Source organism: Uranotaenia lowii, chromosome 2 (genome assembly GCF_029784155.1).
Source record: "Uranotaenia lowii strain MFRU-FL chromosome 2, ASM2978415v1, whole genome shotgun sequence".
Classification (NCBI taxonomy): Eukaryota; Metazoa; Arthropoda; class Insecta; order Diptera; family Culicidae; genus Uranotaenia; species Uranotaenia lowii.
In genome coordinates, this window is record NC_073692.1 from 171,496,009 (window position 1) to 171,509,379 (window position 13,371).

At 36.3% G+C, this 13,371-nt stretch overlaps 1 protein-coding gene across 7 annotated transcripts in view; it reads left to right on the plus strand.

Moving 5' to 3' along the window:
- The window catches only part of LOC129749802 (calphotin-like), a 321,578-nt gene that overhangs the window by 201,175 nt on the left and 107,032 nt on the right, over positions 1-13,371 (plus strand). The gene's annotated exons all lie outside the window — the stretch shown is intronic.

Consider the following 13,371-nt stretch of genomic DNA (forward strand, 5'->3'; position numbering starts at 1 on the left):
AACATAAAATCAAAAAAAACTTGTCAAAAACATAGAACTCAAGCTAATGTAGTTTGACTCCTTTATAAAATGTCAAGTTCAAAACCGGACTTCAGAGGTCAGAATCTGAATTTAGAAGCTAACAATTTTCGTCTCTCTTGTGATTCGAAAGTAAAATACCCAAGCTCGGAACCCGATACAATCGAACCCAATTCAAAGAAACCTAACGGTAAATCGAAGATAGAACGCAGAACCCTAAATAAGCCTTAATTGCCCCCGGTAATATGCACGGATAGGGAGAGCAACACCCCGGAGCTGGACAACCGGTTGTCTAGGCAAATAAATCAAAACCCAAGCCCCAACACAGTTGATCTTTCTCTGACAGTTTGGCAGTTTATCGATATCATCAAACATGTAAACGTTGTTTCTCTCCATCGTCATTTCCCACTTCATCAAGTACCAAAGGACCGGTTTTCGACCGTTGGTCACGAAAAGATTCCGCAGCAGCGTTGATGAAATTGAGTAAGACAAATTGGGCGGCTGCCTGCTTTTCTACGCTTCTTAGGGATCAAGATTGACCCGATAACATAAGCTCTTCGGTGGGATTGAATCTGTCTGACTGTTTTACTGTTCGGCTTCAGCCAATTTCAATTTGCCATCGATCAGAAACAGTACCGAGACGAAATTTCCTAAATTTCTAAGCTTGGAGTTGGAGAATGTTTTCGAAAATATGCCTTTTGTCTGTAGCCGCTGAAATAAGATTTTTTTTACATAATAGTCTTGTTGATTTTGATTCCCGCATGGATTTGATGGTCAGTCAATCCATCATTCAATCATGACCAGCATTACAGACGGCAGGAGACGTAATAGTTAAATTTGAGTTTTATACGTAGGTCAAGAGCTTTGGCTTCTGCTAGTAAATTTGCGAAAAGATAGTGTCCGATGTGGAAAGAGTGATTTCCATTTTTTTTTTTTTTTGTAAAAACTGCGAGCCATATACTCAAAGTAACCGAACCTCAAAGGTAGGTTTGAAAACAACTACTTGAGTCAAATGTTTTTGTTATAATAAATTCTATCAAAAAGCTGTCCTTTAAGCACTTCGTCAAGAAAGTCGGTCAATAGCCGATAATTTTTACCGGATTATCAAACCTGATTAAACTTTCACTACTAAAAAATAAACAAACCATTCAGATCATATCGCTGTCATTGGATTCTCGTTGCAGCCACTAGAGGCGCCACAATAATTTAAAAACTGCGCCTCAAAACAAACTAGGATATTACCTTATTTGGTATATGGCAGCTGAGAAACACTGTCTTTGGAGTTGCAAAATCCATTGATGACCTATCTCGATTGCACGATTACCTTTCCACTCGATCGCGCCAAACCTCACGGGGCCCGGGGTGCTAATCCAGATTTCCTCCTTGGCACCAACAGTTCTGTTACTCGCTAAGAAAAAAAAAACTATTACCAGTCGCGCAACTAACTTCATCAACAAGTAGGTAGTTGGTACGAGTCCCTGAGTAGTAGGAAAGGAAGACATAATTAAGACTTAGCCGCCGTCCTGTTGCATGGCTCCACCACCATTCGTCGGTCGCCCTGCTCGTGAAAATTGAATTAATGAACAGCGTTTAATTGCTAAGCTTCCATTTCATTAGGTTTTTTCCTCGCTGAAGGATTGAGGAACTCATAGGATCTTATACGTAGTTTTTTCTTCAACATTTAATCTTCTGGCGAGTCTGAATCAGGGAACGGTAACTGTTGAAGGGAGTGCTCTGAAAAAGTTACAACCTTTAAGAGACAAAGAGCGTGAAACAGAGAAGGAAATCGATTAATCGTAACGGAAAGCTCCGGACCCGAACGACTGGTGTCCTGGGTCCTCTAGAAGATAATTTGTCTGCGGAGGAAAAATAAATGTCGTGCGATAAGATACAGAAAAACTTAAGGATGCTGTGTAGAGTGCCATTGGCAGAAAACGAACCGAAAGAAGCTGTGCACCGGAAAGGTGTCGTCATCATTGGTAGAATCTTTGCCAAGCCAATTGATCTGTCGTCCGCTAGAGACCGATGCATCAGATGTTAGATTTCCCATGTTTGCCATGTAAAAAGTGGAATTAGCATTCATAGCTTTCTGCAGGGTACAGACGAATTTAATTTATTTTTAAACCAACGGATTCACAGAAACTTCTCTACTATCCAGATTACAGATATATGTAGCGGAATAAGTTTGAAAAATAAAATTCTGGTGAGTTTATCTTCTTAGCCGAATGTTCGCACGCTTCGCAATACCCAGCTGTTATTTTTCAATCCACTTAAAGTTAGGTAAAATGTGAGGGTTGGTCTCAAAAAGGCACCTGATGACACATCAGCAGGAAGAAGGTGTCTCTTCTCATGGTTACACCTTCGATGTGCACAATGGCAACAGAAATGCCACACACCGACTGTAATTTCAACTTTAATGATAGTACCAACCATTGCAAAAGGTACTATTTTTCATAGGTGAGTCCCTCTCGGGGCGCCTCTTACTTAGGGGACATCGTATTTCGAGCACCGTACGTTTCCTGGTTGCATAATGATGGGGAAAAAATAATCTAGTTGTTTGTTGTTGTGCCTGAGAAAAAATAAAATACAATGTAATAGATTTTCTTCAAAGCCTAAGCGCTGTCGGAGCCATATGTTTTACAGCTGGCTGGCACAAATCATCGGAAAGATTGCAAAAATGGCTTTACCGAAGCTAAACAAGCTTATCGCTTTGGCACAAATCTCATGGTACCGACTGAGCATCTTGTTTGTTGGCTTGTTGCAGGCACTCCTTCTTCAGGTTCGGTGTTGTGTAGAGAGAGAACACCTGAAGCTGTCCCGGGAGGACTCATCAAAAGTTGTGACCAGCAGAATCGATGGACTTTTATGGAACAAAACAATCCTTACTAGGTTTTCAGAAGGTTTTCAAATTCGGAAAATTGATAGTTTTTTTTCAGTTTTAAAACAGCTTTGTTTTGAGCAAACTCCATGTCCAAAGTTGAAAATTCAAATTCAACAAATACGACCTTCTGGAAAAGTATCGATATGGAAATGAAAGGTATTGGATATCCAAAAGGAGTGTCCCCCAGCAGTCATGTGTCGCTTTTAATCTCGGAGGTGATGCAACGATGACCTGTGGTTTGCAATGAAACCTTAATGGAAATGAACAATTTGCAGATACTTTTGTGTAAAAACCTACATTAGAATACAATTTTCTGCGTGTTTTGTTTAGAGGTTTCTTATTTCCAGGGTTGCTAGCGAACCGGGAAAACCGGGAAAAGCTTTGGAATTTCATCACGTCACCGGGAAACCGGGAAAAAAACGGGAATTTTGGCACCTCACCGGGAAAATTGTCATGTTAGATTTTTTTTACGGAGTTTCTAAAATTTATTCAAAATTATCTTATACATAAAAATGGAGGCGTTTTCTTTGTAACTACATCACGTATAAACGGACGGTCGGAATGAAGTGGAATTTAGTCCGAGGCTTTCTTGGCCCAAAGATGGTTTGTATAAAAATTCGAGAATTTTACTTTGTATGGAAGGAAGGAAGGGCTCCTATACAAAATCAACTAGAAATGGGACACAACTCGAACAACTTGAAGAACTTGAAATTGAAACTGGTTCACGAACACGAAAAAGTTAAAAATGTGTAGATGAAGTAAACATTTTCTAACGATTATTTATTAACAGCTTAAGTTTACCGGGTCAGCTAGTTTAAGACTAAATTTAAGAGTAGTTGTAGACAGTCTCAATATAGATTTATCTCATAAACACTTATATTCGTTCATAATCAAACAAACGAAGTTTGAATCGCTCTTTTGACTAATTGCGCAACAATATGAGATAACTCGTTTTTTCGCTTTTCGCAAGTGTGCTACACTTACAAGCATAACTCAAATGTTACAAATTTAATAATGAAACTATTATCGACAAAACTAAACACAAAACTATCTACAGTCGAACCTGGAAAAGGAAAGATAAATCGAATTCACTTTTTTAACTTCAGAAATTCAACACGACTTTTTTAATACCCGATATTGAGAAGGTGCATCATTAAATCTTTGTCATTTTTCAAATCTCTCAATTTTTTTAAAGTACTTCTTGGCAAACATTCGTTCATAAAACATTCTTGTTAAAACCGATGGTACTATTATTCGTCATCACTTCCATTTAAAAATTTCCCGGAGCCTTCCACAATGATAACTAAGAGTGTGAAAAATATGTATTCAAAGAAATCGCTGTCTTCTTAGCGTTGGACGTTGATTGACTTTGTGGGATTTTTTTTCACAATTAAAACTTGTCCTCAAAGCCTAGATTTTTTACTTCAAACGGTAAAACCCCCGTTTTTAAAATTGAAATTAAACAAGGTGGTCGAAATCACACAAAATTTTTCAATTTCACATTTTTTTTAAGCAATTATCTACAAAACTACATTCTTAATTCTAGAATTTTTATGCAGAATTTTAAAATTTTTTATCTTATTTAGATATTATTGGGATATAATTTCTTTAGTAATATAATGACTTTGGTAATGGAGCATGCGATTTAAAAGTGAATTAACTCAATTTATCGATGTTTGTTATAAATGTTCTATCAAATTTCTGAAAAAATATCACAGATAATTGTCAAAGACCTTTTGGGTCGAATCACAGAATTTCAGATATCTATTGCTTTTATCAAAAACTTTGATTTTTGTCGGTAACTTTGATGCCGGATAATTCAAGTTGATAAAAAAAACAAAAACGTTCACCCAGTCATTATTATTAAACATTCGTAATTTTCGTCAATATTCAGAAATAAAAAAATATTTCACGAGGTTTTGGATTTAATTTTTTCCAGTATTTTAATGCTAACTGAACCATCTTTTTTGCAAATTCGATAGAATAATTTAAAAATATTATCTGCTGAGCATATTTTTTATCATAAAACTTTATTTTTGCTTGAAACGAAAATAATGACTTGACTAACGGACTTCCAAATTCCTTTGATCATGTGTAGCTTCCGATTTTTAGCTGCTCTTTCTCACTTTAATGTATTTTGCTTTTCAAAGTTGTAGGAATTGAATTATTAGGAAAAATGTATCCTGATTCCTGAATAATTTAAAAAAAAAACTCTTATATTAGATTATGCCAATAAACAATATTGCATTTATACCTTGAACAGAACATAATAAATGCTTTAAAAGCTAGAGAAAAGGTTAACAATGTGAATGATTGTTGGGAAAATGCAGATTAGCGCATATTTCACCATGTCATATTCATTTTTCCTAATAATCCATTGTAGAAAAAAGTTTAGGCATGAACATTTGAAAAAGCTTAGCGGGCCGCACATAAGGGTCTCGCGGGCCACATGCGGCCCGCGGGCCGCGGGTTGCTCACCCCTGCTTTAAAGTGATCTAGAAATGCAACTATTCAATGTGTATTTGATAAAAATCCACTGACACCAGTTGATGCATCAGTTCGATGTTTTCTGAGTGAGTTTCAGTACGGAACTATAGAATGGATTATTGTTCTTTGGTAGCCTAATATCATTTTGGTATCCAAACTTCTAAACAAAAGTGGTATCTTCTCTAATTTCCTTGGTCTAGTCAGGAAAACGACTCTAGCTTATAGAGGTGGTTTAACACTCTCCCTTAAAGAGTTTTTGTGCTTTGAAAAGCTTAGGACTCGATGTTTTCTCTCACTTCTAGAGATTTCTCGCTTATCCACTCTATCAGCTTTCGACTGTATCAGTTTTAGTTTTCGACGTCAAATGATTGAGTGTTCGATATACATATTTCATTAAATTATTTTATGCAAAAGCAAAAAAATTTTCAGCGTGAGACGTTTAAAGCAGTGTTACACCAGATAAATATATTTGTTTTTCAATGTTGTTGTAAATTTCGTTTGAAATTACCTTAGGAACGAAGCATTATATCGCAAGTGTTTATTTTCTAATTCTTCCTACGTTAAACTTTTTCTTTAAGTTTACGCTGAATATATGTATGTCTTATGTAAAAATTGTATCGAAAACAAGCTCCTGTCGAAATTTAAGGTCTTTATTCTGATACAAAATAATATCTTTCATTCAAACAATTAAAGCTCAGCCCCTTTGGAATTTTAAAACGAAAAATAGCTAGCAACCCTGTATTTCGAGTTTTTGATTTCATGGCATGTGTTTATAAAGTAGCAACAATATATGAATTGGAGATGGGTGAAAAGTGATAATTGTCAATAGAGAACACTTTTGAAATTTTGAAGCCGATTTTTGAAAAAAAATGGAGAGCACACCAGTTTCGAATGTTTAATGCATTTTAAGCCATTTGGCATCAAAAATAAACTTTAGATTTTTCTGTTTTCCTTTGGTTCTTTTGAGGATCAAAAAACCTAAGCTTTGTGTGCTTTGAGACACCCCTAAATGAAGCCCGATTGAGCTGTAAATTTGCACAGGTCAGTTTTTTGGGCAAATGTACAAAATTTTTATGGTTGGTTTTCGAAATTCAATCATGAATTTTTCCCTTATATCCATTGCCATCCTAATGTACATACATATTTGGTAACACTTAACTCTTGTGCACCAAAATGAAATGTTGCATATTTTAATGTCAATATGTGGTATTTCTTTCCTAAAATGTGTACAAATGTGCACTGATCCTTAAATATGCTCTTAATCACAACAAATATTCGATCAATTAGTTGGTCTAAAGATGGGCCAACCGTGACTCAGTTGATACCGTTCGAGACCGTCTGGGCTTAAAGTCACGTGTTCAAACCCCAAAAGCAAACCTCGTAAACAATTGCATGCTTGTCCGTCAATAGGATTAAAAAATATAAAGACGAAAATGACTTAAAAATGTTAACCCAATTGTAATCGAGACAAAAAAAAAACGAGCGAAACTAGAAAAAAAATGCCAATGACAAAACGAGAATCGAATTCACCTCTCAATCATCCTACAAAGTCTTACCAGCTGGGTGTTTTGCCATCTACGCTATTAAAGGCAGTTCAAGAAATTTCCTATACTGTTGTACTATTTCTTTTCAGATCAATCCATAATTGAATCGTATTCAACTATACTATACCTACATTACTCGCACAGCTCTCAGAAAGAAGGTTCATTGGATTTCATTCCTCTTTCCTGCTGAGAGAATTGCTCCGTTTTTTCTCTCGTGTTATTGTTCTGTGCTTGCTCAATGCCAATTCCTCCGAGCTGTTTATAGCACTCTGAGACTAAGGTTGATGCCAATTGCAGCACTTCGTCGGGTAGAATATCTACACTCAGAAAATTGCTAATATATATGCCATAAGATTCACTTATGAAGTGGCGCCATGAGAAAAATTAATGCAATTCATAAGATTGTCTTATGAGGCGAATGAATTCTGCAGATGAACACCTTTTTCAATGAGAAGTTGTTGCTTTTCATAAGAAGGTCTTATAAAAACAGGATATGTAACGTTTGATGAGAATAATTCGAAATAATTTATGTAAAAACAAATTTATTCTATTGTTCGACGAATTTGTTTAAATTACATACATTTTTGTCGCCATCGATACCCGGTTTCAAAGAAGTTGTTCTGCCACATCCGGTCCTTTGACCTTGGGGGTTTTCCTGGTCAACGTTCTGAAAAGTAAACCAAAGAAATGGAGTTTACAAATTTGTTTCACGTTCACAAAAAAAAAATTCAATTCAAACTTACCATTCAGAAGAATAAAATTGATAATTTCACAACTTCGTTTGACGGTTTAAAACGGTTTTTCATAAGAACTTCGAATGAAAATTGTAAGAATTTCATAAAACTCTTATGAAAAATAATTTTACACTCTAAAAGGCGCTTCATAAGAAGTATCTTATAAAAAAAATATAATAAGAGTTTGCCTGAGTGTAGGCAAAATTTGATACCTTGATCAAATGGAGGATGATAATCATATTCTGATAGAGAAAAAAACTGGCAAATGATTCGAATTTAGGACGCCAAAATCTTCCATCAACAGTTATTAAACGACAGGCACAAAAAGGCGGTTCCCTGTTATAATCAACCAGAGATCAGGTGAAGTTCACTATGCGAAATCCGGAGGTTATGTATGTAAGTTCGAAGCTGTTCAGGCACTTTTCTAGTGATCTTCATGAGACTTGTTCGTAATGATGTGTAGTCATTCTCTTTTGCTCAAATCATTAAAAAAAACTAGCATTCTTTAGCGACCCCTTCGAATTCGAACTACAGGTTTGTGTAGCCTAGTCGGTAATGTATTATTGCCATAGGAAGTCGGAGTTTGCTGGTTTAAATCTTGAGCAAATTTTTCAACATTCTCCAGATAAACATTTTCCATCCCTGAATATCTAACACTGATTCACTAATGTTTTCACTGAAAAATGTATGAAAATTTATTCGATACTAACTACAGAAATGGATAGTAATTTTTTCTGTTTCGATTCTAGTCGTTCTACCATATGGCATACGCGACTTTATATCAACGTTATAACTTTTCTTTCAAATATCTTCATTATAAGAGTCCCATGAAATATGCAAAAACCAACGGTTCTTCAACCTTGCGATTTGTATTATAATACAACTGCTGTTCGAATTACCATCTACTCTTGACGAGTTCCTCGTAATACATTGTATGGCTTCAATAATAAATTTGCGTCTTTCCGGAAAATGTTGGCGTCACAACTCATCATAATTCTAATCAGTAATTGTACACATCAACTGCTTATCCTTTATAAAGCTGTTGTTAGTAAAGGCATCGTGCAATTGCTGTCAAGGAATATATTTTTCCCATCAAGAGACAACACTTGAAAGCTGTTATAATGGCGTGTAATAAACCGCTCCAGGTCGTATCTTACACATTTGATTTTTATAGACAGCACACGTGCTTGGATGCTCCTCCTTACCAAAACAAGAAGGGAAAGAAAAAAAAGAAGAAACAACTACTCCTCGATTGAGTACCGTTGCATACTTGCTCCAAGAGGAATATTATCAATGTTTACGACGGGGCGTGCATTGCAGTCTCTTCTGCCGTCTGTACGAAAAGAAATACGCTCGGTACGATTTCGATCCCGGTTCGTGTGATCCGGATATCCGGAAATTGATGTGTTCGAGGGCGTGGGTGCTAAACGAACGGGTGATTCCGAAAAGCTCCGAGACACGTTTTCTCTCCGGTCCGCGTCGCACACAGATCATTCCACTGGCAGGCAACAAACGACGTGAGACGTCAACGCGCTAAGACTCGTATCGACAGAAAAAGAAACAACACCAACAACCTGACACAGCACGACGACGATGGAGGTTATCGTTCCATCGAGGAATATGAAGAACGTACCTACGATAACTTTTTGGGATGGAAAGTCGAGAGAGTGAGACCACGCACGCTCTGGCTTCCTCTGTCAGATTGAAGAGAGGATGCCAGGAACGTGACCAGAAGTCGCAATCAAAGAACGCTAGCTGTTTTGAGAATTTTTACCTACGCTAAGGAACAGTAGGTACAGAGCGACGTTGGGGAACATTCCTGAGTTCTCTTCCATTTATGATGAGAGGACGTTTCTTGAAATGTGTGTGAACGTGAAGTAGGTGATGTGTTGCTGATTGAAGATATCTTTTAAAGTGTTACTAGTCGAATGTGAACAGCAGATGGCTACTATTTAGAAACAAATATACAACAAGTATACTGATACATATTTTTCAAATCAATATTTTTTAATTAAGTTAACCCAAACAAATTTGCCCCTGATTTTCCCGAACAGAATATCCATAAATTCCATAATTAATTCAGGTTTTTTTTGTAACTCCTTTGTGTATCTTACTTAACCCTCATTCGCATTAGAATGTCATTTTGACGCTATTGCAAGTTTGAAGGCTTGTAACTTTTTTCAGAAGCTTCAAAAAACAAAAATTTCTTCGGGGACCCTCAGTGAATTCAAAAGTTCTTTAATATTGCATCTTTTTTTTATGGACGAACCCTGGAAGCCTGGACAAAAAAAACTTCCTTTTCCGACTTAGAGTGTCAATTTGACACTCCAAAAGTAAAATCTAACTAAGTCGTTTGAATTATAATTAATTTCATATAAATCTTATATCAATAGAAACCTTGTAATGTCAGTAAAATATGTTGAGAACATTATATATAGCTAGAGCTACTAGTTTTCTCGTTATTAAGCATGAAAGAAAAAAAAATCCGAAAAAACATGCCTCAGGAAAACTGCTGTAGTTCATATATTACTCGTCCAAAAAAATATTTGCCTTATGCATATAAAAGCTTAATATCTACATCATGAAGCCAAGAAATATTTTTTTTAAATTTTTTTAATGAAAGAGTCACAAAAAGTTAAAAAAAAGTGCAGTCTGAAAAACCTACTTTTGATTCGATCTCTATTAAAAACTGTTTGAGCGATGGTAGAGTCTTTGAAAAAATTGGACTACAAAATTTATTTTAATTCTAACATTTTGTTTTCTTTAGATTTATGATGCAACAAAAACTGAATTTACTGGAATTTTTCAAAGTTGACAACTTTGCGCGATTTTTTTACAAATATAAATTTCATCTGTTTTTGTGGTCCACCGCCATGTTGTACAGGGATTTTCAGTGCTTTTACTTTGTTTGAACCAATAAAAAGTATATTCATTGGAAAGCAAATTTAATCTACATACATTCTAGTGAGGTGCAACAATTCATGCTGTGAGATTTCACAAAAATATGAAAATTATAAACGTAAAATCATTCCTGAATTTCTAGAACTACAAGCAGCACGTCCAGTAGAACGTGTTTGTTTGCTCTCCGAGTAGGTGCGGTGGGTGGTGATTTGGTCAGAGAGCCAAGCCGAGAGCCGAAATAATGATGCGTGTCGTAACAAGCAAACGCGAACTACTGTTAATAGAAAATTTCCAACCAAGAAATGCCAAAAAATTGTTTCATTGATATAGTTTCATGATAACACTACACAAAAATTAAACTCTATACACTCCTTCATCCATAGACTGTGTCTCTTTTCATGGAAAAACAGACAGCTCAATTTGTTTATCGAAAAAGCACTTTTTACCAAGATGAACCATTTTTATACTTAACATTACCAAAAACTACTGTCAATGTAGGTTAGCATTCCTTTAGGCATGAATTTTTGTAGAGACATAGAGAAATCATACTGAGAAACTTTTCGGCTCATCGAAAAGCTTGGAATCGAGGAAGAATGACCTTAATGGGTTGAAGTCTTATTTAAAAGAAAAAAAGTAGAGCTTGAAAGTTCTGATATTTTATCTGCTGATAATGCCTATTGAAAAAAAGAATTTTAATGCAGAGAATGAAAATTTCAATTTTTATTTGAATTACAGATAAGCTTCAACTTTAATTTACAATCATTTTAAAAAGTAAAATATGATGTTAATAGTGGAAGCATTTTTTTTCGAAAGTTTAACGAAAGTTATAAGTCCCAAAAATGTATACTTATCCAGTATAAGAACAAGAACAACGAGTTCTGATATAGAAATTTCCATCATCCAGAAATTTGTTAATTCCTCATAAGTTACCTAGCGAATGCTTAAAATTCTCATTCAAACTTTTAGATAAAACCATAAACTTCAAACGGATCTCTTGAAAAACTTGAAATACATATGAGAAAAACGTAATCTTATAACAACCTCCGCTGAAAAGGTCCAAAGTAGGGTTTCTAACCCCTTCGTTTATGCCAGGCAGAGTCACTCGTTCGATGTACTTTATGCCAAAGGTCTTATGCCTAAACCGAACGAACACCCATTGCTTCGGCGTAGTTACCATCAGGCTTCGGACGGATCCTGAGGCGCGACTCATGAGAGGCAAGAGCGGTACCACTCATAGAAGAGGAACTCCCAACAGCGTTGCCAGATCTATGGATTTTAAGCACTTCTACTAATCTACGAATTGAAGCTTGAAATCTACGGATTTTCATCATTTCCTGAGGATTATCGAAAAAATTATAGGGATTCTACGGAAAACGAAAATTCTACCTGACGAACAAAAAAAAAGGTCATCAAATTTCATTTTGACAAAGTCAGTACATTTTTCAAACCTACGGATTTGACCGGTATGCAACCTGGTAACGCTGATTCTCAATCAACTGGCAATCGAAAATAACTCTCTCTCGCTTCTACTACTGCCAGAATCACTAAGAGCGTCAATCATTATTTGCTCCCTCAGATGATCCCTGCGCTCCTCTCAAAGAGGCCTCCTTGAGAAGGCGCACTTTGCGTGTGACGATTCAGAGTTGCGTTCGAGGTAGGAATTTGATGGCTTCGATTAGCAGAACACATTTTAGGCTATTTTCTCACATTAGAGTTACATATCAACTCAATGTTTGGATAAAACGTTTGTTATAATTTAGGCTTTCTGGCTAATTTAGGCTTCTTCATACGGTCTGTGTTACAAAGAAATCGGCCGGTGAACTCTTCTTGTTGTACTATATACTTAAATTTTGCATGTTAACTAACACACAGCAATCATGTGGACCATTCTTCTCAGCAAACTAATCAGCGGGGACACGTTCTATCTGGGCGAAATCTCTTGCTTTCACAAAATTCGTACTCCATACACAATGGAAGAAATAACGTAATGGAAAGGTTTAAAATTGAGATATATTGGAAATTAAAATAATGAACGCTGAGAACGACAGCCGATATCTTGAAACTATTATTATTAAATCATTTCCAAATGACACCGCCGGCGCGAATCAAAACAGACGAACACGGGCCAGCAAGATGCCCAGCACATACGTTTTCTTAACAAGGGTTCTCTTAGGGAGGTTCTCCCGTAGAGCGCTCATTTCTCTTTCCAGACAGGGTTGCCAACTGTTTTTCGAAAAAGTCTGAAAGATTTTGAAAAAATGTCTGAAAATTTCTGAAAAAGCTTGCTTTTGGGAAGGTGGTGACCTTTTTTTTTTTTGGTCGCCAGATCCCAATATGTTGCAGATAGGCACTAACAGGCTTGTAAGTGGTCACCATCGTTTGAATTTTTCCGGAGACAACCACCACACATCGTTCGTGACAATCGTGGAGAGCGCAATCGTTTGATCGGAGAGCAAAAAAATGTCAAACGAAATTTTGATCTTTTTTGTGGTTAGTCGTTTGACTGTCATCCCTCTTGCGTAGATAATCGACATAATCATTCCACATTGTTCGACCAACACATCCAAACATCACCCGGCGCTGCAGAGTGACGAATTTTTTTTCAACAGGAGGGGGTGAATAGAAAAGATTGCATTTGCTTATTGAGTCTGTAAGTTCTGCTGCGTGAAAGAGATAGGCGATGTCGTAAACTGTCGGGAATGATGGTCGTTTGACCATCAAATTATCCCTCTCGTGTACCAAGACACGAAATTTCGTTCGACAATCACACAAAGAAGAATGAATGTCGTTTCGTTTGATGGTAGTC